Here is a 12,646-nt window from a genome sequence, read left to right as displayed (position 1 = left end):
TATTCAGAAAGACATTATTCAAAATAGCAAACAGGATGAAAAACGGTAAGCATCTACTAACAAGGAATAAAGGAAGTTGTGACATATACAACAATATATTATATTATTCAGTCATAAAAAGGAATGAAGTATTGGCACATACTACAATATGGTGAACTCTGTAAATGTTGTATAAAGTGTTAAGCCAGACATCGAAGACAGTTAGATTATTTTACTTAGGAGGGTACCTAGAATAGATAATTCATGAGACCAAAGTAGAATGGAGACTTCGATAACTTTAGGAAGTGGGGATGGAGAGATTTTTTTTTAGGTGGGTGCAACACTTTTGTCTGAGATAATGAAAATGTTTTGAAAATTAAAACTGTTTACAGTTGTACGACTTTGTGTATACATACATACAAAAATATGTATGCACACATATTTATAACAATAAAATATTTCATTGCAAACATTATCTAGAAATAAACAAATTGGCACCCAATATTCTTACTACCGCTCTTCTTCAAGTAGGTTACTAAATGGAATCAATGATAGCAGCAGCACATGGTTAAAAGATCTGATAGACAGACCTAAGTTAGGACACTGGCTCTACCACTAAGCTAGCTTACTGCAGACTCAGAACAGGTCCTGACATGCAGTTGCCCTTAATAAGGGTCAAAGCCTGCTGTCACTGTTATTAATCTTTATTGGTTATGCAAACACACATACACACACACAAAAAAAAAAACCCCACCAGAGTGTACTTCATTACAGATCTACTTAAAACCAAAGTTCATCAAATAGATAAACACTAGAAAAATGTTTGTGATGAATGATCAAGACATCTTTTGTAAGCAAACCTTAAACCAAAGATGTAGGGAGAGTAGAAAAGCTACTTTGGATAACAGGGAAGGCATCTCTCATAAGATGGGTGAAAAAGGCTATCACAGAAATGTCTGGGTTTGCAACAGCAGCAAAAGTAAAGGGTAGGACTAAGAAGGGACTTAGAAGAGTGAAGGAATACAAGAAGCTCCTTGAGCCCCCTAAGCCTAGACTAGAGGGCACTGGGTAGGCAGAAAACAGCGCTCATGGTCCAGCTAAGACAAAACTGTGATTCCAACCTTCATTGTTCGATGAATTAATTCAAAATTCATAAGCAAATTTCAAGAAAAAAAATCAAGATGTGCACTCAAGGATTTATTTGCAGCACACTGTGTCTGAGTGAAAAAATTAGGAGAAATCTACAAGTTCAAAGTGTAAGGAATTGTTATTCATAGCTTATAATAAAGTACTAAGTGGTTTTAAATTGTGTTAATTAAAAAGTTTCAAGATATAGGGGAAAGCTAATATTATACAGCCTTAGAAAATTAATAAAGCAGATAGTACAAGTTTCCTTAATTTAATTTTAATGATAAATGAATGTAAAGACCAGAAAAGTAATAAAACACGCAATATGTCCAAACTAGTATAGAATTAAAAATCAGTATTTGCTGGAAAAAATGTACAATCTCAATCCACTAGACCCTGTATGTTTCTTAGACTCTTATTATTATTGGTACTAAAAAGGAAAGCAGAGAAGTTTCGGTTTTGTACTTGTATTAGTCTTAGCAATTTCATAATAGACAAGGACACACATGCGCCCACACTCTCCTTCCCTCCCCACCCTGTGTGTGTCTGTCTGTCTGTCTGTCTGTCTGTCTCTCTGTCTCTCTCTCTCTCTCTCTCTCTCTCTCTCTCTCTCTCTCATACATGCACACATCCAAACTTTGTCACTCCATCTACTAAGTGCCTAGCATACAGTATCTGTCAATGGAATTCACAAAATATTTTAGTCAATATCACAAAAGTGGATAGATAACCAAAGAAATGAAGAAGCCTCAAACCAAAAATGCCAGGGACCTAATTTCTAAGTAGCTACGCTGTGTCCGGCAGTTACTCTATCTTTAATTCTCAAGGTCCCTTTCAGAAAGTTTTGCTTCACACGTTTAAACCCAAGAAGCGGGTTTGAAATGTAAAGCCAAAGTCGCACTCTAGTAAAATTTCATCTCAGTTCTCTGGCATCTGTGTAGGCCTAGAAGACACGTCTCCTCCCACAGACTAAACCATGCTCCCGCCCTCTTTCGCTTCCCCTACACTCTACTAATACTTGTAATTTTCTATCTTGAATTGTAGTTATCATCGTGCTCCAAGCCACCCCAGCCTGCTTTCGTGACTTCCTCCAGGCTCAGGGAGAGCCAGCCTAGAATTTGGGCCTTGGCTTTGGGCAAAGGGCTAACCCGCTCCCTTAACTTTGAACCATCTTAGTTTGATTTCACAGGACCAAGAACCATGCCTCACAAACAGAACTCTGGGGCTTAGAGTACAAAGCTTGGGGCCAGCTTAGGGGTGTCACAAGCCTGGAGGGACGGACCTGGGCGGCGCGCTGAGGTGGTTTCCAGGGCAACCGAGTTCGGCAGCCACCAGGTCCCGCCCCGCCGCTCCGCCCCTCAGTGGCGCGAGGGCCGGAAGCTGCGGCCCTAAATGAATCAAAAGAAGCTTTCCGTCCGCTCACCTCGCAGCGCGTGGTGCATGCCACCAATGCCACTGTACAACTCCAGGACACGCAGAGGTTCCATCCTCTCGCAACCGCGACCGCGGCCTGGAAACTAGGCCTACCGGTCCTCCGCTCCTCTAACTCCCCCACGTACGCACCGCTACCTTCGTTTCTGGTTCCGCTGCTTTTTGGTTCCCCAAACTCCTGTTGCTTAGGGGGCAGAGTAAGAGAACAGCTTGGAGCCTGGGGGTTGGCAGGGCTAGGAAGGGACAAAGAAAGACAGCTATTAATAAGGCCCCCCAAGTGAAAGGCTCCTGCTCCTTAGCCTGATTTGTGTTTTTCTGTTGCCTTGAAGGAGAAAGAAACCACTCATTAGAGAGCTTAAAAAACCGCCATTGACTTTGAAATGAGTTGCTGATTAGAATAGTCTTAAAAAAAAACAAAAAACAAAAAACAAAAAACGTGGCCTCCTTTGTTCTCTTCAAGTCTGACCTGATCAAGCATTTCTTTGAGGAATCTTGGGTACAAATCCATATGTTCCCTAGTGCGCTTGTGCTAGAGTATGGAGTTAATTAAATCCTACCTGTTAAATGCTTCCCTAAAGAAGGCTCCAGAATTAAAAGTACTTAAAGCAGAGAGCTGTAGGCCCACTAATAATAGAAAGAATGCTTGCTATAAATGATGATAGGATTAATTCTATTTATCCCAACATATGCTGGTTTTTTCCTTTTATTGAAAATAGATTTTCCCCCTCACATAATATATTCCGTTTATAGTTTCCCTTCCTTCTTCCCTATCCACCATCAAGATCCTTCCTGCCTCTCATTAGAAAACAATATTCTATGAGGTAATAATAAAATAAAATAAGACAAAAACTAACACATCTGTATTGAGCAAAACAAACAGAAGGGGAAAAGCCCAAAAGAAGGCACAAAAAAGAAAGAAACAAAGAAGAAGAAGAAGAAGAAGAAGAAGAAGAAGAAGAAGAAGAAGAAGAAGAAGAAGAACTTATTTGCACACTCATAAAAACACTAACCTGGAAACCATAATATATATGCAAAGAGCCTGTAGAATAAAAAGAGAAATGAAAAATAAAAATAAAAATAAAAAAATAAAAAAGGAACAGTCTTGACACAACAATATGAGTCAAAAAGCCTGCAAAGATACTGTTGAGTTCATTTGCTGTTGGCCATCTATGACTGGTTATGCAGACTACGCTTCAGAATAGTTTGTTTTCCCAGTGAGATTCCCTTGGAGGAAACTAAATTTTCATTTGCAAGAGGTTATCAATTGGATATTAGTTCTGGGTTAGGGATGGGGACATGTATCCATTTCTCCTTTCAGCTTTGGGACCCCATCTGGTGAAAGCCTGTGCATGCTGCCTCAGTCTTTGTGAGTTCAGTATGTGTTGATCATATTGATTTAAAGGTCCTGTTTTCTTGGTGTCTTCCATCCCCTCTGGCTCTTACACTCTTTCCATCTCCTCTTCTGTAGGGTTCTCTGAGCCCTTAGGGAGGGATTTGATGGAGACAACCCATTTGTATCTGAGTGTTGCAAGGTATTGCATTCTCTGCATAACATCTGGTTGTGGGTTTCTGCATTTGTTCCAATCTGCTGCAGGAGGAAGCTTCTCTGACCATAGATGACCAAGACACTGATCTGTGAGTACAGCAGAATATCATTAGAAGGCATTCTGGCCAAAGGGATCCCAGGGAAAGTCCCAAATAACCCAAGCTGTTGCCCAGACTATACGTTGCTCTCCGCAAATTGACAGCAAGCTCTCATTGATGAAGACAACATCTACACTACTCATTGAACTTGGAGATGTCAAGATGGTGCCTATAAAGAGCCTCCACCTCTGCGTGCTAGCCAATTTGCTCTAGGAGGTTACTCTGCACACTAGCTACCAAAGTAGAAATGTAAATACTAACCCAGCTACAACCCCTACAATTCTGTCCTGCCTGCAAGATGCATTAGTGTAATGGTGGCGAAAATTTTGTGAGAGTAACCAACCAAACTCTCATTGGACTTATGGCCCACTCCACAAGATGGAAGCCATATGTGACACTGGCTGGGTGACTAAATATCTCAGACACCTATGGTAAAAGCCAAATATATTTTCTTTTAAAAATGGAGTAATACTCTTTGGCCTCATCAGCAGAAGAAAGATAATGAAAGGAAGTTCATCCTTTGGAAAGCGTCGCAATAAGACGCACACATTGTGCCACCACTGTGGCTCTAAGGCCTACCACCTTCAGAAGTCGACCTGTGGCAAATGTGGCTACCCTGCCAAGTGCAAGAGAAAGTATAACTGGAGTGCCAAGGATAAGAGACAAAACACAACCAGGACTGGGCAGATGAGACACACAATGGATCTAGCCGACCTTGGTCTGCAACTGTGAAGCTAAATAACAGATCATGTTCAAACTATTAATCAGTGGACATTGATTGTCAGCTGAACACTTAACTATCCACTGGACATAGTCTGGAATCACTTGAGAAAGAGTCTCAACTAAGGGATTGCCTGGGTCAGATTGGCCTATGGCTCTGCCTGTGGCAGGTTGTTTTGATTGTTAATTAATGTAGGAGGGTCCAGCCCACCGTGGGCAGCTCCATTCCTGAGGCAGGCAGCCCTAAGCTGTATTTAAAAAGGTAGCTAAGCAGCAGCCTGAGAGCAAGTCAGCAAGCAGCTGGCTTAAACCCATGGCTGATACTTCCAGGTTCTGCTCAAGTTTCTGCTCTGACTTTCCTGGATGATTGACAATGAGTCAGAACTGTACACACACTGTGTCCTTCTCACCCCTAGGGTACCTTTCCTCAGTATTCTCACACAGTAACAGAAAGGAAAGTAAACATTGATTTAAAATAGGGATCACACACAAACACACACACACACACACACACACACACACACACACACACACACACTCCTGTTATGGAGTAAAAGGGATTCAAAAGCAAAGCTTTCAGGCAAACATTCCATCACATTTCCAGCGTCCAGTCACCTTGTTGATAGATTGTCACCTAGTAAAAGAAACAGGAAAGAACACAACATGTTCTATCTGGGACAGGATAAACTCTCAAGAGAAAAAGACCAGATGGAAAATTCACCTCCTAGTGACTTTAAGGAGATGTAATTTCCTGTTAAAAAGTATACTCCACAACATTCAGCTGTGCATACGACATCCTGCTTGCCACAAAGAGAAAAGGAAATGTGTTTTTGAAAGGCAGAATCCAAAGGATACTTAAAGCTTCTCAAAAAAGGTAGAAACCACGATCCTGATTGTTTACCTCAGTTACGGGTTTTGATGCTGATTTTATTCCTTGACATTTCTAAAATTCCTAGTTGGAAAATGTTTTGGGGAAATAGCCAAGATTGTATTTTAATTAAAGATAATGGGATTCTGTCTTTAAAACCTCTTTCATGGTCTCATAGACAGTTTGAGCTAGAAGGAACCTTAAAAATTATTTGGTCCAGTGTTTTTCAAACTACTTTCTAGAGATAGAATATTTTTTCCTAAATTTTTTTTTATTTAAAAATCATTGCAGAAAGAGATGGTGAAGCTGGGCATGGTAGCACACACTTTTAATCCCAGCACCTGGAAAGCAGAGGCCGGCAGATCTCTGTGAGTTCATGGACAGCCTGGCCTACAAAGAAAGTTCCAGAACACCAGAACTGCACATAGGGAGGCACGCATAGACCCACACATATTAGCAGACTGAGAACAGTACTTGGTCATCTCTTCTGCACCATCCGTCCTGTGCCTCCCTCTAAGTGACTTCATGGGACTTTGATTGTAAACCACTGGTTCAATCCAACCTTTGCTGTAGAAATGAAAAATATGGAGATTCACAAATCTTGTAAGTCATGCCTGATGCCACAGCTTTGTGGGGAACCTGGAAGCCCAACTCATGATATACCAGAGTCTTTACCATAGCTGTTTTCTTTTATTTACACTTAATTACACATTTGTTTCTTTGTGTGTGTGTGTGTGTGTGTGTGTGTGTGTGTGTGTGTGTGTGTGGGCACCCACAGTGAGGCAATAAGATGCCAATCAGAAAGAGTTGCTTATATCTTCCCATTCTGTGGGCTCCTGGGATTGAACTCAGGTTATCAGACTTGGAATCAAGTACCTTTACCTGCTGAACGATCATGCAGGTCCTCTCTGCCTTTTGTGAACAACTTTGCCGTAACATGTGCTTTGTCCCATTCTTTCCTAATAATACTATAGCATATTTCCAAATGGAGTGTATTATGTTCTGAGGGCATAGATCAGTGATAGAGTAAAAGCTTGCCTAGTATGCACAAGGCCCTGAGTTCAGTTCCCAGTATACATATGTGCCAACACACACACACACACACACACACACACACACACACACACACACAAACACACACATACATTTATAAACAAATACACACACACACACACACACACACACACACACACAAACACACACATACATTTATAAACAAATACACACACACACACACACACACACACACACACACACACACACAAACACACACATACATTTATAAACAAATACACACACACACACACACACAGACATACACACATACAAACACACACACACACAAACACACACATACATTTATAAACAAATACACACACACACACACACACACACACACACACACACACACACACTTCCCAAAGAGTGTATTACCAAGAGGTCAATGGGTGACTTACTTAACAAGATGTCATTCCTTATTGTTTCCAATTACAGCCTTGATTCTTCCCAATGGAAAAATATAGCAAATGTTGGAACTAGAGAAAATGGAGCTTACTGGTGCCAAGAGCTGTCACCTCTTCACTCTAGTTAATTCATCTGAACGTTTAGGGCCCACTAGAGAAATCCAACGTGCAAGGAGACTTTGTGGTGTGCAGAAAAAGAAGCACACATGCACACGCAGTCTCCATAAACACTTCTATTCCTCAAAGTCAGTTATAACAGCTACGTTATCAAAATTGATAAGCTACAACCAAAACAAAGATCCTATACAAGAATTATCTATTTTGCTCTTGATTTTAGGTATTGGTTTAGGTACATAGTAGTATTACTTGGCATCATTTGTATATGTCTCAACAGTTATATAAAACAATTAAAACACAATAGTACTTCCCTAGATCTGGCTTACTTACATCTACTTATTCTACTAAAGAACAGTTTGTATTTGCTTTAATTTGTTAAAAGTAATATGTTCATCTTTCCAAGTAACTTATGTGAATCTAAAACAAACATATCTTTTCCACAAAACTGTTTTCGTGGTTGCTACAGAGAGACTATCAACCTTTATTTCACAGAATCAACTTCTTCCTGCAGATAGACTCTGAGTGTCTCCCTGCCATCTAAGGTAGTCATTACTAAGTAAAAATATCTAAACGCCCCAGAGAGACTTGTACTGTGTTTGGTGAGCCAAAAATACTGAGTGGCTAAAATAGGTTACATTTTTATAGATGGCAAAAGAATGTTCTACTAATAAGATGGTATTAAGTCAGGCAATATTGACTAATCTGTTTCAAGAAGGGTAGAGGTGCTTAAATGTTTATTGATGTTTACAACTCTTTTAAATATATGGTTTTTAAGAAAGGAAAAAAAAAGCTGCGTGTTAGTGTGATGGTACAAGCCTGTAATCCCAGCACTCTGCCAGCTCAGGCAAGAGGATGGTTATGAGGCCAAAACTACATAGCAAGATCCAAGCCACCCCAGGCTATGTGACTGTCCTAAAAAGGAATAATAACAGTAACAGTAGTAGGGGTAACAGTAGTAAATGCACATAAAAATATAAAGGAATGATGGCTGGTGAGGTCAGTAGAGTACTTATGTAGTCTATGCAAGGCCATGGGTTTGATCCATAGCACTGTAAGAAAACAAAAAAGCAACAAAAGAAAAAACTGTGTGATTGCTCAATGTTACATTAATTACCAGGTTAATAGATTTATTTAAAATCACATAGACAGATTTTTAATAAGGAAAATAATAAAATAGCACTACTTCTGAAAAATATGAGAGTCATCCAATAGCAAAAGAGGGGGCGAGGAGGCAGGGTGTGTTTTGAGGAAGAATTTCACACTAGCAGTTAAAAATGAGTCCGCTTAGGAAGGAATGTCAGGAATCTGCAGGGCACAGCTTTCTTCGCTCCTTTCATTTGGGAACTGAATCCTAGAAGATGGTGGGGAAAGAAGAAAACACGGAGCACTGCCTATCTGTCCTTACAAAGTTTAAGGCTTTGAAAATGCAAACACTTAATATCATATTGACTTGTTCCATACTTGCTAAAATTCTCTTGAAGGAAAGGGGATAACAAACACACACCAGAAATGCCCAGAATATGGGATGCTCGGTCCAAACGACAGAATCCTCTGCCCAATCTTTCTCTATTTACTTTTTGATAAAATCTTCATACCATTATACGTAGCTTAGAATACAGGAACACATATATTTTTCTCCTTAACACACAGATAGGTTGATCATTGTTGGCTCTGCGTTTCATTAGACACACTGACTTTTAAATGTCATCTTTACTGCCTGTTGTGAAGAGTAAAACAGCATAAGTATATAAATCGAAGGACATCTGCTAAACTTCCACTGTGCCCTCTCCTCTCACATATCAATTTCACATATTCTAACTCTGTTTTTCACCTTCGTCCTATGGCTCAAAAGCAACAAGAATATATTTTCCTATTTTCTTTGTATTCAGTATTTAGCAAATTCATCTGTGCAAAACCCAGAATAAATGAGCATTCCTGTTTGTTAACATTCAAAGCTTTCTGACAGTTTCATCAGAGACTCTAAAATTGGGGTGACTGTGTAAAAGGTATGGAATTATTTCCTACACTTGTGATCAGAACTGATTTCCAGAAAGGGATAGAATTCCAGATCCTACCAGCAATGCCAAGGACCTGTTGTCTTTTACACCTATTTAAACAAATGCTTTTTAGACAAGCTAAAAGATGAAAGGTCATGGTCACCTTGTTTTGTATTGATATCAAAGATGCTTATTCATTTACCACGTGAAATTCTTTTATTTTGTCAAATACTTGTGATATGTATACTTTCTTTGCTGGAAAGATATGTATTTTGAGCTCCATCCCTGTTTTGTTTGAAATCATCTCAAGCCTCTGGTCTCACCCTAAAAAATTAGACAACATATTTCCCAGTTGAAACAATACAAAGTTCAGACTTGCTTTCTTCAGAGAAACACATGTGGATCTCCCTGGTTTCATGGAAAACGGAAACATTCCACTGACAATGAATTGGTGCGCATACAAACACAGATGATCTTTATAATGATACAATCTGCTGATGTGCCTACTTATTCCCAACTCCTGGATGATGTCATTATGTCAACATTCATGAACCTTCTTCAACCCACACATCAAATAACAAAGATCCCATGGACAACATCTAAAGATGGTAATGTCTGTGTTTTTAAAAACTGGGTGGAGGGGGAGAGAGGAGGTGGGGGGAGGAACAGGGAGTAGAAGAAGGAGGGGAAACTGTGATTGGGATGTGAAATAAATAAATACGAAATTAAAATAACCTGCCTTCTTGTACTTATCTGATGTTATTTTTACAATGATTCTGTGATGATAATTCACCAATATAATTTCAATAGAGAAGGGAAAGTTACAAGTTCATAAAACTATGGCCCCAAAATTTAAATGACAGATGACCAAATAAAAGCCAAGAGTCATATAGATAATGGGGAAATGAGAAAAAGCAGTTAATTTTTGTGTCAAACCCTAACGACTCCCAACAACAGAGTCTACATGAGTTGTTCTCTATCTTTATGGTTTCCATTTCGTGGGACTCACAATCCTTCACAGTGCCTCTCACACACACAGAATCCCTTGTCTCATTGCAATGAGGTAAATCATGCAGAACAGCAAGCATATGGTTTTCAGATGTAGAAATGGGGTCTCAAGAGACCGAAGGAGTTGGCCAACTCAGTGGAATATAAGAATAGTATACGGTTTTATAAAGCTGAGTGAAATCCCTGTCCTAACATGGAAAGGAATGCATTTGCTCACTAGAACAACTATTCTATAATTTCTGGACCACAATATACTGTACGTTATAATAATCCACTCATCTCCATGGCCCCGCTTGGCGATTTCTGCAAGCAATTAGTCTACAAACGAAAGCCCAGCCTTTTATCATTTGTTTCTATTTTGAATTCAAAAATCTTAATGCCTTTTAAAATAAGTTTTCTATTTTTGAGATCGGGCTGTGGTGCTGAGGAAACGGCACTGTCAGGTAAGTGCTTGCCTTGGAGACCTGAGTTTGGAGACCTGGAATCAACATAAAATGTCAGGCATAGCTGTGTTTGCTTGTGGTCCCAGTGCTTGCAATAAGAAGCCTAAGACAGGGCAAGCCTGTGTGCTTACTGGTCAGCCTGTATGGCTGAGTCAATGGGTTCCGGGCTCAGTGAAAGAATATATCTCCAAAACCCTAACGTGCAGAGTGAAAAGGACAGATAAATGATGGACATCTCTGTCCTCTACACATATGCACACATGCATGCATTCCCATACCCTAAGCAATATGCATGAAATACGCGTGCGCGCGCGCACACACACACACACACACACACACACACACACAGACAGGATGGGGTGCTGTCAAATATAGTTCAGGCTGTCCTATAATTCACTATATTGTGAAAGTTGTCTGTGAATTCCTGATTCTCCTGTCTGATCACAGACAAGCATCATGACCCCCACCCCAAAGTCTGCTTTTTTAAAAATCATTTCCTCCTTCCTTAATAAGCAAAGACTGGCCAGTTTCCTTCAATGTCCAGCCACTACATGATTCACACTGCATATTCCCACAAGCATGAATGATTCACTACGATCAAGGTTCTCAAAATCACATGTATTCTTCTTAAAACTTGATTATTACTGCTCCACCCAGGCTTGTCCTGGGTGGGGACTGTTTCTGACAAATCCCCAAGTGGTGTTGATTCTGATCATTAGGGTACCACTCTTTGAGAACCACTGCATGAGCACTCCCCTTCCCCCAAGCGTGCTTTCACAGCCCCCTCCAGAAAATGCTCCAGATGGCAAGACCCAGGCACGTATCAACCACATGACTTGGCTTCACATTGGAAGCTTCTATCTGGAGGGAAAAGGAGAAATGTTCGTCGTGACTCATTGCCTCCTTCAAGCGTTTCCAGCCACCAAATTAGAAACAGAAAAGAGTTTCAGGGAAAGCACAATGCTGCACACTAAAATGACGCTGTCGAGATTTCAGGACTTTTTTTTTTTTTCCCGGTTTCTCAAGACAGGGTTTCTTTGTATGAGATTTCTGGCTGTCCTGGACTCGCAGGCAGATCTCTGAGTTCAGGGCCAGGCTGGTCTACAAAGCAAGTCCAGGACAGCCAGGACTATCACACAGAGAAACCCTGTCTTGAGAAACAAACAAACAAACAAAAAATCCTGAAATTTGACAGTGTATGTCGAACAGCATGTAGCATGTAGCATTGTGCTTTCCCCATAACTCTTTTCTGTTTCTAATAGCATGCTTCCTGAATCAGTTCTGGTAGGTAACAGTAGTTCAAGTGAGTCATCCCAGCCAACTGGAGATTGGTAACGCAATGTCACAATGTTTCCAGCTGTGCCAGAGCCCAAGCCTGAGGATTCTTGGAGGGAGCTGAGAAGCCAGCTCACATCCTTGGTTTGCCTTGTTGTAGCTATCAATGGTAATTTTTTTTTTTTGGTAATTATTCAAATACATTATAGAGATGCATTCTTTTAAATAATAAGTTTCCTACAACTTCTCTACTATATTTCATAGAAAAAAGTATTGATTGTCAGTAAGTAACATCTATGAAATCAAGCAGGTCGATTAAATTCTGCAAAGGCTGGCAGAGTAATTTCCTTAAAGTTTCTTTGTGTAATTATCACCCTTAGACACCTCCCAAGGGAGTTTTTAAATTCTATTTTTCATCTCTGTGGAGGAAAATGAGGCATTTTATGTTATGCTATAAAACAATTCAGCACTCTAATTATCATATGTGTGACCATAATTTAAAATAGCATATTAATATTACATTCAGTGCAAAATTATTGATGAAAAGAGTTATCTCATCTTATTTCTTGTTGG

This window comes from Acomys russatus, chromosome 9, assembly GCF_903995435.1.
Source record: "Acomys russatus chromosome 9, mAcoRus1.1, whole genome shotgun sequence".
Classification (NCBI taxonomy): Eukaryota; Metazoa; Chordata; class Mammalia; order Rodentia; family Muridae; genus Acomys; species Acomys russatus.
The sequence above is the reverse complement of the archived record's forward strand: the minus strand, read 5'-3'. Positions refer to the sequence as shown.